This window comes from Ovis canadensis, chromosome 2, assembly GCF_042477335.2.
Source record: "Ovis canadensis isolate MfBH-ARS-UI-01 breed Bighorn chromosome 2, ARS-UI_OviCan_v2, whole genome shotgun sequence".
Taxonomy (NCBI): Eukaryota; Metazoa; Chordata; class Mammalia; order Artiodactyla; family Bovidae; genus Ovis; species Ovis canadensis.
In genome coordinates, this window is record NC_091246.1 from 86256569 (window position 1) to 86269407 (window position 12839).

A 12839-nucleotide genomic window follows, 5' to 3' on the forward strand; every position below is an offset into this window, starting at 1 on the left:
CTTGCCGAAACTGTATTATATGATCTAGGGATTGTGTTAATTAATGTGGCTCTCATCTGTTGGAGGTGTCGCTCTTCATTAGCCTGTATTTTAGACACTGCCGTGCTTCATTTCTGGAATGAGGTGGAGAGGGGATAACCTAGCCAGCTATCCTTGTTTGATCTCCTAGATACATACGCGATGCAGAATGCCTGAGCTCTCTTGGTTCCCTGCCCTGTCCTGCTAATCCCAGCTGAGCTCATTATGGTGTAGCCTTGCTGCTATTCTTGGAGCCAGAGCTGTCCAAGCTAATTACTGGTAGCAGCAGAACTGCCTGTTAAGGGTCTGGTATGGATCTGCTAACATGGTCCTTGGTAGTGACCTGCAAACGACACGAGGGAATTGCTTTCTTTCTTGCTGTGCACTGTGTGTCCTTTGGGCTTAATGCTGATCCCTCCACATAGGTCTTTTAGCTGCCCTAAGTATAAAACTTGATGAAGGATACTCATATTTTAGAAAACATACAGTTTGCTTCCTTGATCTTCTAATTCACAGTCTATTATATTCAGCTTGCTATAGAAAGAGCACTTTTTTTTGGAAACAAAAAACAGTTAGACCAACATAATTAGCCTTTTTTGCTACTTAACTACTTCTTTATTTAGAGTTAATCTTTGATACTCAGATTATGTGATTTTTTTTGAAAGACAGGATGTCTTTTAGATTACTAGAATTTAGTATCATGTGGTATAATGTAATTAAATATCATTGAATTGTCATACCTGTATTAGAATCTTATTTTACATGTTATATAATAATACATGGAACTTAAGTTACCACCTTTTCCATGTAATGATAAACTTTTGAAGAAATGATCATATCAGATTTAAATATATACCTCTAATTATCTCTTAAAATGTACTACACTCTATTAATATTAAATGATTGATGCTGATAATAAAGTTTCTCATCTTGCAAATTTTTATATATTTGTCCCAGACATGTTCCCTGAGAGTTTTGGATAGCTTTGTTGAGATATAATTCACAAGCTGTGTAGTTCACCTACTGGTTTTTAGAATATTCAAATAGTTGTATGCTCATCATCACAATAAATTTTAGAACATTGTCATTAGTCACGCCTTCAAAAAACCACATACAGTTTACCTGTTACCTCCATTGCTTCCCACCCCTTAGCTAACCACTAATCTGCTTTCTGTGTCTATAGATTTACCTATTCTGGACATCTCATATAAATGGAATCATATAATATGTGGTTCTTTGTGACTAACTTCTTTCATTTACCGTAATATTTTCAGAGGGTTTGGTTTATCTGTGGTGTAGCATGTGTTAGTACTTTCTCTGACAATCTTTAGTGATCTTTTTGGATAAAATGAATTAGGTGTGAAATCTAATCTAACTAATCACAAGATCTAATCCTGAAAATGCAAGCAGAGGTTAGTTGTCAGTGGTGTTTATTTGAAGTTTATTTTATTCATCAATGAAATAGAACTAAAGAAAAAATAATAAAGCCTTTGAAAGAAAGATTTGGAACTTTTAGAATCCTAGTCTGTTCACCCTGAGATATGTGTGTGTTACAAGTAGCTCTATAAATTAAATTTTGTATCATTTATCAGTTGAATGCTGAGTCATTAACTGTGCATTTTTCCTCCTGAAATTCATTTAAATTTATTAATGTGATATTCATTGTAAGATAGCTATTTTTTGGATCAGTTTTAATTTATTAAAAAATAGTGAAGTTTGAGGTGATAACCTTTAAGAGTGCTAAATAATCAGTATAAACTTTTGGTCATGTAATGATGTTTGGGGGTGGGTGGTTTATTTTGTGAAACATTTATTCAGTTAAGAAATGTGTTTGAGTTACTGCTATGTGTGCTGTGTGTGTGACAGGCAGTCTGCTTGGTGAATGAAAAGAGAACATCAAACTTCCTACTCTCAGGGAGCTTTCTTGGAAACATGGTCAGTATTAAATGTTCTAATGAAATATGATGTTAAAAATTAAACTTGGAGTATCATGTGCTGTGCTGTGCTCAGTCGCTCAGTCATGTCTGACTCTTTTTGACCGCATGGACTGTAGCCCACCAGGCTCCTCTGTCCATGGGATTCTCCAGGCAAGAATACTGGAGTGGGTTGCCATGCTTCCTCATCCTCCAGGAGATCTTCCCAACCTAGGGATCGAACCCAGGTCTCCCACATTGCAGGTGGTTCTTTACTGTCTGAGCCACCAGGGAAGCCCAAGAATACTGGAGTGGGTAGCCTATCCCTTCTCTAGGGGATCTTCCCAACCTAGGAATTGAACTGGGGTCTCCTGCATTGCAGGCAGATGTTTTACTAACTGAGCTAGGAGGGAAGCCCCAGAAGTATCATAATGAAACAATAAGAAAGGAAACATGGAAACATGTCTTCTTATTTTTGAAGTTAGTTTGCAAATAAAGATTGAATTTTGTTTGTTTTTAATTTATATATAGTACATGTTCAGCATAGTATTTTGAGTTGTAACACACATGTACAAATAGATTTGAGTAACTATGACCACAATCAGGATACAGCCTAGTTCTATCATCTCAAAAAATTTCCTAGTCCTACCCACTTGTAGTCAAATCCTCCCACCATACCTAACACCTGACAACCACTGATTTGTTCTCCCTCCCTATAGCTTTGCCTTTTTTTCAGAATGACATATGTGTGGAATCATATAAGCTATAACTTTTTGAAACTGGTTTCTTTCATTTGGCATAATGCCTTTAGATTCATTCCTGTTGGTTCATCCAGTTTGTTCCTTTTTTTTTGCTAAATGGTATTACATTGTATGGCTTCCCTGGTAGTTCAATGGTGAAGAACCCTTCTGCAAAGCGGTAGACACAGGTTCGACCCCAGGGTCAGGAAGATTCCTTGGAGGAGGACATGGCAACCCACTCTAGTATTCTTGCCTGGGAAATCCCATGGACAGAGGAGTCTGGTGGATTACAGTCCATGGGGTCAAAGAGTTGGACTTGACTTAGTAACAAAACAACAACAAAATTCCATTGTATAGATACACCACGGTTTGTCTGTCTCTTGAAGACTACTTGGGTCTTTTCTAGATTTTGGGGACTATATATAGTTTTCTGCTAAAATAGATTTTTATGTAAACATAGCTTTATGATTCTTTAAATACCCATAGTAGGAAGTAACCCTACTATGTGTATCTTTGATTTATTTATTTATTTATTTATTTATTTCCAATAGTCCAATTTATTGTGGATGCTTTAGTATCAATATTCACAGACCCCATTTAATTCATATATTTTAGTATTTGAAGAGTATTTCAGAGTTTATCTTTTTTTTTTTTTAAATTTTAGTTTTTTATTTTTTAAATTTTAAAATCTTTAATTCTTACATGCATTCCCAAACATGAACCCCCCTCCCACCTCCCTCCCCATAACAACTTTCTGGGTCATCCCCATGCACCAGCCCCAAGCATGCTGCATCCTGTGTCAGACATAGACTGGCGATTCAATTCACATGATAGTATACATGTTAGAATGTCATTCTCCCAAATCATCCCACCCTCTCCCTCTCCCTCTGAGTCCAAAAGTCCGTTATACACATCTGTGTCTCTTTCCCTGTCTTGCATACAGGGTCGTCATTGCCATCTTCCTAAATTCCATATATATGTGTTAGTATACTGTATTGGTGTTTTTCTTTCTGGCTTACTTCACTCTGTATAATCGGCTCCAGTTTCATCCATCTCATCAGAACTGATTCAAATGAATTCTTTTTAACAGCTGAGTAATACTCCATTGTGTATATGTACCACAGCTTTCTTATCCATTCATCTGCTGATGGACATCTAGGTTGTTTCCATGTCCTGGCTATTATAAACAGTGCTGCAATGAACATTGGGGTACATGTGTCTCTTTCAATTCTGGTTTCCTCGGTGTGTATGCCCAGAAGTGGGATTGCTGGGTCATAAGGTAGTTCTATTTGCAATTTTTTAAGGAATCTCCACACCATTCTCCATAGTGGCTGTACTAGTTTGCATTCCCACCAACAGTGTAGGAGGGTTCCCTTTTCTCCACACCCTCTCCAGCATTTATTGCTTGCAGATTTTTGGATCGCAGCCATTCTGACTGGTGTGAAGTGGTACCTCATTGTGGTTTTGATTTGCATTTCTCTAATAATGAGTGATGTTGAGCATCTTTTCATGTGTTTGTTAGCCATCCGTATGTCTTCTTTGGAGAAATGTCTATTTAGTTCTTTGGCCCATTTTTTGATTGGGTCGTTTATTTTTCTGGAATTGAGCTGCATAAGTTGCTTGTATATTTTTGAGATTAGTTGTTTGTCAGTTGCTTCATTTGCTATTATTTTCTCCCATTCAGAAGGCTGTCTTTTCACCTTGCTTATATTTTCCTTTGTTGTGCAGAAGCTTTTAATTTTAATTAGATCCCATTTGTTTATTTTTGCTTTTATTTCCAGCATTCTGGGAGGTGGATCATAGAGGATCCTGCTGTGATTTATGTCTGAGAGTGTTTTGCCTATGTTCTCCTCTAGGAGTTTTATAGTTTCTGATCTTACATTTAGATCTTTAATCCATTTTGAGTTTATTTTTGTGTACGGTGTTAGAAAGTGATCTAGTTTCATTCTTTTACAAGTGGTTGACCAGTTTTCCCAGCACCACTTGTTAAAGAGATTGTCTTTACTCCATTGTATATTCTTGCCTCCTTTGTCAAAGATAAGGTGTCCATATGTGTGTGGATTTATCTCTGGGCTTTCTATTTTGTTCCATTGATCTATATGTCTGTCTTTGTGCCAGTACCAGAAAGCAGGAATAGAAGGAACATACCTCAACATAATAAAAGCTATCTATGACAAACCCACAGCAAACATTATCCTCAATGGTGAAAAATTGAAAGCATTTCCCCTAAAGTCAGGAACAAGACAAGGGTGTCCACTTTCACCGCTACTATTCAACATAGTTCTGGAAGTTTTGGCCACAGCAATCAGAGCAGAAAAAGAAATAAAAGGAATCCAAATTGGAAAAGAAGAAGTAAAACTCTCACTGTTTGCAGATGACATGATCCTCTACATGGAAAACCCTAAAGACTCCACCAGAAAATTACTAGAGCTCATCAATGAATATAGTAAAGTTGCAGGATATAAAATCAACACACAGAAATCCCTTGCATTCCTATACACGAATAATGAGAAAGTAGAAAAAGAAATTAAGGAAACAATTCCATTCACCATTGCAACAAAAAGAATAAAATACTTAGGAATATATCTACCTAAAGAAACTAAAGACCTATATATAGAAAACTATAAAACACTGATGAAAGAAATCAAAGAGGACACTAATAGATGGAGAAATATACCATGTTCATGGATTAGAAGAATCAATATAGTGAAAATGAGTATACTACCCAAAGCAATTTACAAATTCAATGCAATCCCTATCAAGCTACCAGCCACATTTTTCACAGAACTAGAACAAATAATTTCAAGATTTGTATGGAAATACAAAAAACCTCGAATAGCCAAAGCAATCTTGAGAAAGAAGAATGGAACTGGAGGAATCAACTTGCCTGACTTCAGGCTCTACTACAAAGCCACAGTCATCTAGACAGTATATTCAAAAGCAGAGACATTACTTTGCCGACTAAGGTCCATCTAGTCAAGGCTATGGTTTTTCCTGTGGTCATGTATGGATGTGAGAGTTGGACTGTGAAGAAGGCTGAGCGCCAAAGAATTGATGCTTTTGAACTGTGGTGTTGGAGAAGACTCTCGAGAGTCCCTTGGACTGCAAGGAGATCCAACCAGTCCATCCTAAAGGAGATCAACCCTGGGATTTCTTTGGAAGGAATGATGCTAAAGCTGAAACTCCAGTACTTTGGCCACCTCATGCGAAGAGTTGACTCATTGGAAAAGACTCTGATGCTAGGAGGGATTGGGGGCAGGAGGAGAAGGGGACGACAGAGGATGAGATGGCTGGATGGCATCACTGACTCGAGGGATGTGAGTCTGAGTGAACTCCGGGAGTTGGTGATGGACAGGGAGGTCTGGTGTGCTGCGATTCATGGGGTTGCAAATAGTCGGACATGACTGAGTGACTGAACTGAACTGAACTGAAGGTTTAGGAGTATATGTCTTTGAATATGCTTTTCTTAGTGTTTGCTCTAAGTAGTTTACACACACAACTTATTACACTGTTTATTGTTATCAACATTTTACCACTTCAGAAATGTAACAACCTTACTTCTCTGTGTCTGTTTACCCTCCTCTTTTTATCTCTTTTCTCTAAATACTTAAGAGAAGCTCATTAGTTGATATTACATTTTTTGCTTCAGCTGTCAAATATTATTTTAAAACTTTAAGAGAAGTATAGCCTATTTTTTTTATTAAAACTTTTCATTTTATATTGGAGGATAGCCAGTTAACAATGTTGTTATAGTTTCAGATGAATAGCAAATGGATTCAGCCATATATGTACACGTGTATTCAGTCTCCCCCAAACTCCCCTCTCATCCAGGCTGCCACATTGAGCAGAGTTCCCTGTGCTATACAGTAGGTCCTTGTTGGTTATCTACTTTAAATATAGCAATGTGTACACAGTAGGATAGACTATTATGTAGTTTTTATTTTCCTAAGTTTTCTTCTTTTATCATTTTCTTTCTGTTTGAGGAGCTTTTCTTTAGACTGTCTTTTAAGGTAGGCCAAACATTCTCTACGTTTTCCTTTACCTAAAATGTCTTCACCTTCATTTAAAAAGGATATTTCCACTGGATAGAGTGTTCTAGGTTGGCAATTTTTTTTTTTTTTTTTTTTTGCCACTGGAAGACTATACCACTTCTTTCTGGCCTCCATGGTTTCTGATGAAAAATACTTTGTTAATTGAATCATTGCTCCCTTGAAAGTAATACATCATTCTCTCTAGGTATTTTTAATAATTTTTCCTTATTCTTTTAAAATTTTGATGATATGTTTTGGCACAGATTTCTTTTTGTTTATTCTTTTGGGAGTTTTCTATATTCCTTGAATCTCTAAATATGTGCCTTTTATCAACTTTGGGAAGTTTTGGCCATTATTTCTTCAAATATTTTTTCAGCCCCATATTATTCTTAGTCTGGGACTCAGTTATTAATGTATATGTTAGATCTTTTAGTATTGTCCTACTGGTCTCTGAAGCTTTGTTCATTTTACTTTTTACACTATTTTATCTCCATTGTCCAAACTGGGTAATTTTTATTCTGTCTTCAAAATTCTTTCTTCTTTTGTCTGGCATCTCTTATTTAGCCCATGCAGTAAGGTTTTTTTGTTTTTTTTTTTTTTCAATTTTAGTTATTGTAAGTTCAGTTGTAAAATTTGGGTTGGATTCTTCTTTATATCTCTATTTGCTGAGATTTTCTATTTTTTTCAAGATTATACATAACCATTCATTGGAGCATTTTCATCATGGCTGTTTTAAAATCCTTATCAAGTAATTCTGACTTGTATGTTGTCTTGCTATTGTTTCTTAGTTATTTCACAATCAAATTGAGATCTTCTTTGTTCTTGGTATGAGAAGTGATTTTCAGTACTCTCTTGGATATTGTAGTATTATTTGAGACTCTGGATCTTATTTAACTCTTTTTCTTTACAAACCTCTGATGACATCATGCTTGCGGGAGGAGGTCACATTGTTACTGCCAGGAAGGGTGGGAGTCTTAGCTGCTAACTTGACCCCTGCTGACATCACATGGAAGGTGGTGTGAAAGGATGCCTCATTACTACTTGATGGGCATGGAAGTCCAGGCTTCTTATTTGGTTTCGTTGATAGAAAGAGCTAGGCTGTTTCTTCTTCTTTTTCTTTCTCCAGTAGTATATGGCTAGAGTGGTTATTATCAATAAGATTTCTGTCCTGCCTGTCTGTTCCTTTCCTGATTCTTTGGCTTGAGAGAGCAGACATTCCTTGAGACATTTTGTTTGTGTATTTTGGCATTTTTCCAGTACGAAATTGAGACTTTTAGGAGGAAAGAAGAAAGCTATGGAACTTATCACTGTGATTTGTTCTTCTCGTGTTGTTCGTCACTCCTAAGGTCCTTATCCTATCCTTCTCTTTGCCTTTCGGAGTCTTTCTGTATTTGTTCTATGTACAGATTTTCCTCAGCTGTTGATGAGGTTGTCTTGATAAGCCCATCCTAAGTTTAACATATCGTAAGTTAAAAAAGCATTTAATATACCTATCCTGAATGCTTGCTAAATCACTTTTGTGTCCAATTCTTTGTGACTCCATGGACTGCAGCGTGCCAGTCTCCTCTGTTCAAGGAATTCTCCATGAAAGAATATTGGAGTGGGTTGCTATGCCCTCCTCTAGGGGATCTTTCTGACCCAGGGATCGAACCCACATCCCTTACGTTTCCTGCATTGGCAGGTGGGTTCTTTACTACTAGTGCCACCTGGGAATCCCATACCTACCCTGTGCTGTGCTTAGTCACTCATTCATGTCTGACTCTTTGCGACCCCATGGACTGTAGCTTGCCAGGCTCCTCTGTCCATGGAATTCTCCAGGCAAGAATACTGGAGTGGGTTGCCCTTCTCTTCTCCGGGGGATGTTCCGAACCCATTGATGGAACCCAGGTCTCCTTCATTGCAGGCAGATTCCTTACTGTCTGAGCCATCAGGGAAGCTATATAACTACCCCCTACCTGATATCATATCTTAGCCTACCTTAACTTAAATGTATCTGAACACTTAAATACGCCTGCAATTGGGAAAATCAAAACCCATTTTATAATAAAGTGTTAAATATCTCATATAATTTATTAACTAGTGTACTGAAAGTGAAAAATAAAATGGTGGTATGGTTATAGAGTGGTTGTGAGTTGTAAATGGCTGTTTACTCTTGCGATTGTATGACTAGCTGGAGGTGCAGCTCTCTGCAGCTGCCCAGCCCAGTATCTTTCAGGATGCCACTAGCCCAGGAAAAACCAAAGTTCAAACTTCTAAGTACAATTTCTACTGAATGCATATTGCTTTCGTACTATTGTTAAGTTGAAAAGTCATCGTCAAACTATTGTAAATAAAGGACCACCTGTAATTGTGGTCAGAGCGTTTATATTTAATTAATGGGAAGAATAGGGGTAATATGTCTACTTATCAGGAATCAGAAGTTTCAGCTGGTTTTTCTATAGACCAGGCACTCTTATTTTTGTGGTATACAGCAGGATCTAGTTTAATAATACTCAGTCCTGACTATTTAAGGGGTAAGTTTTACCCTTATTTATGCAGTAATAGGGGCTTCCCAGGTGGCACTAGTGCTAAAGAATCTGCCTGCCATTGCAGGAGACCCAAGAGACGAGGTTCGATCCCTGGGTTGAGAAGATCCCCTGGAGCAGGAAATGGCAACCTGCTCTAGTATTCCTGCCTGTAACATTCACTTCATGGACAGAGGAGCCTCATGGGGTACCATACATGGGATTGCAAAGAATCAGACACTGAGCACATACAGTAATAGCTGTCTTTAAACTGTAAGGCTAGAAAACAGTCAAAGAAAATGTCCACAGATTTGAGTAGTACTTGTAACTCCAGTCTTAAAAACTGAGTTTACTTTCCAAGACCTTAATAAGAAATTCTCTGACAACTCTAAATCCAATCCAGTTGTAAAAGTTGAGTTAACCTTCCAACTCTTTGCCACCCCATGGACTACATAGTCTATGGAATTCTCCAGGCCAGATTGCTAGAGTGGGCAGCTGTTCTCTTCTCCAAAGGATCTTCTCAACCCAGGGATCGAACCCAGGTCTCCCATATTGCAGGTGGATTCTCTACCAGCTGAGCCATTAGGGAAGCCCCAATAAAAAAATTATGACAACTCTAAATTAGTTTTTAAAATATAACTAAAATGACACTACTGCTGACCTATATTACTGTGGTTTTACCAATAATTATGGTCAGAGTTTTTGTTGTGACTATAGTATGGCATTCTAATGATTTGAAAAATTTGCATGGATTATAATTCATATAATAATTCATTTAGATTTATAAAATACATCTACTTATTATATCATAATGATATCCTTACAAAAGACTATGAACTTAGTAGTTATAAACTGTAAATTGGATGGTTCATTCAATATTTATCTAATAAATATTCATATTTTCATTTATTTATCTATTCAGTATTTAAACAGTATCATTCAGAACTAGGTGCTAAGCTAGGGACTTAGTATGCAGTGGCATACTGAAGAGTAATAATTTCAGACTAATGAGGTTTTTTCTTTGGGCACTTGCTGTGTACTGATAAAGTGAAACCACTCTTTGGGATGCTAGATAGAAAGAAGCAAGGAAAGCCTACAGAAATGTCAGTAGACTTATAGCCTTTTCACTTAGTTGAGGATGTTGCCTTACTGACACTAAGTTAAATGTATGAACTAACAATTTAATGTTAACATCCTGCAAAACAAACATGGTGACATTCTCCTAAATATAAACATTAGTATAAATGTTTGTGTACATTCTTTCTGAGTTGTAAATATTAAAGGGGTTCCAGTACTGCAAGATATTAAGCTTTTCTTATATAGCAAATCCACCTCATCTTTGATATGAACCCTAGAAGTCAAGGGAAGATGCACAGAAATTCACAGTATGTTTTCTGTATCCTTGGCTAAATAAATCAGGAGCTTGTAGTGGGTGGGTTCAGTTCAGTCACTCAGTCGTGTCCGACTCTTTGCAACCCCATGAACCGCAGCACGCCAGGCCTCCCTGTCCATCACCAACTGCCGGGGTCTACCCAGACCCATGTCCATTGAGTCAGTGATGCCATCCAGCCATCTCATCCTTTGTCGTCCCCTTCTGCTCCTGCCCTCAATCTTTCCCAGCATCAGGATCTTTTCAAATGAGTCAGCTCTTTGCATTAGATGGCCAGAGTATTGGAGTTTGAGCTTCAACATCAGTCCTTCAAATGAACACCTAGGACTGATTTTTAGGATGGACTGGTTGGATCTCCTTGCAGTCCAAGGGGCTCTCAAGAGTCTTCTTCAACACCACAGTTCAAACGCATCAATTCTTTGGCACTCAGCTTTCTTATAGTCCAACTCTCACATCCATACATGACCACAGGAAAAACCATAGCCTTGACTAGACGAACCTTTGTTGACAAAGTAATGTCTCTGCTTTTTAATATGCTGGATAGTTTGGTCATAACTTTTCTTCCAAGGAGTAAGCGTCTTTTAATTTCATGGCTGCAGTCACCATCTGCAGTGATTTTTGAGCCCCCAAAAATAAAGTCTGACACTGTTTCCACTGTTTCCCCATCTATTTGCCATGAAGTGACTGGATCGGATGCCATGATCTCAGTTTTCTGAACGTTGAACTTTAAGCCAACTTTTTCACTCTCCTCTTTCACTTTCATCAAGAGGCTCTTTATTTCTTTTTCACTTTCTGCCATAAAGGTGGTCTTATCTGCATATCTGGGGTTATTGATATTTCTCCTGGCAATCTTGATTCCAACTTGTGCTTCCTCTAGCCCAGCGTTTCTCATGATGTACTCTGCATAGAAGTTAAATAAACAGGGTGACAATATACAGCTTTTACGTACTCCTTTTCCTGTTTGGAACCAGTCCGTTGTTCTGTGTTATTGTGGACTAAACCAGTCCACAGTTTATTGGGATCCACACAGTCAAAGCTTTGGCATAGTCAATAAAGCAGAAATAGATGTTTTTCTGGAACTCTCTTGCTTTTTCAAAGATCCAGCAGATGTTGGCAATTTGACTGCTGGTTCCTCTGCCTTTTCTAAAACCAGCTTGAACATCTGGAAGTTCACCATTCATGTATTGCCTGGCTTGGAGAATTTTGAGCATTATTTTACTAGCATGTGAGATAAGTGCAATTGTGTGGTAGTTTGAGCATTCTTTGGCATTGCCTTTCTTTGGGATTGGAATGAAAACTGACCTTTTCTAGTGGGTAGTTTTGATCTTTTTATACTAACTTGTAGTCTGTAGAAAATGCTGCAGCTAAGCACTCTGCTAGACACAGGTACACATGGAGAAATAATATGCCACCCTTTTATGGGATCTCACAGCTTAGCAGGGAAATCAACAGATGTAGAATAAAAACTTCCAATAAGGAAACAGTAGTGACACAAAATGGGGAACGTGACATTATGATTTGTCCATTTTCTCAAACCAAAGCCCTAGAGGATTATAATTGATTTATTTCTCTATCTGAGCTTCTTATTACAGTCCATACCAAATCTTAATAATTCCATATCAGAAATATTTCTAGCATGTATATTTCTTTCCATTCTTGTTTATCAGTGCCCTTATCCAGATCACCATCATATCTTCCCCACTGCTACAGAGTGATCTTTTAATATACAAACAGCATATTTCTCCCCTGCTTTAAAGCCTTAATATCTTTCATTGCTCTTAAAATAAAAATTCTTTATATAGCATACTTGAACATCTTGTCCTCCTTCTATGTCTTCCCTACTTTACCATTTTTTCCCTATATGGATATAAGTATGTGAACGCAAAATATTTGCAAATAATTACTGATATGTTTCCAAGTTAATGCTGAGTCATGAACTTGTCAGGGAAGACAGAGTTGGGGGCCAGTTATAAAGGAGTATAGAATTTGTGATAAAAGACTTCAATTTCTTGAGTTAAAATCAAAATATCAGGGTAGGAAAGTTCAGCTAACTCTTTTTCTTTTGCAAAGCAAGATTCCTTGTCTTCCTAAGCAAGATTTTTTTTTTTCCCCGTTTGTAGCAATTAGGGTTTTAGGAACTGCATTTCTTTAACATGATTTGGAAATGTAGTTCCTAGGGAAACAAATGTCCGGTAATCATGGCATATTTTGCGAACAAATATATTTTTGGATAACCACTGCTG

At 37.4% G+C, this 12839-nt stretch overlaps 1 protein-coding gene across 2 annotated transcripts in view; it reads left to right on the forward strand.

The window, feature by feature from the left end:
• The window catches only part of CNTLN (centlein), a 361476-nt gene that overhangs the window by 214599 nt on the left and 134038 nt on the right, over positions 1–12839 (forward strand). The window lies entirely within an intron of this gene.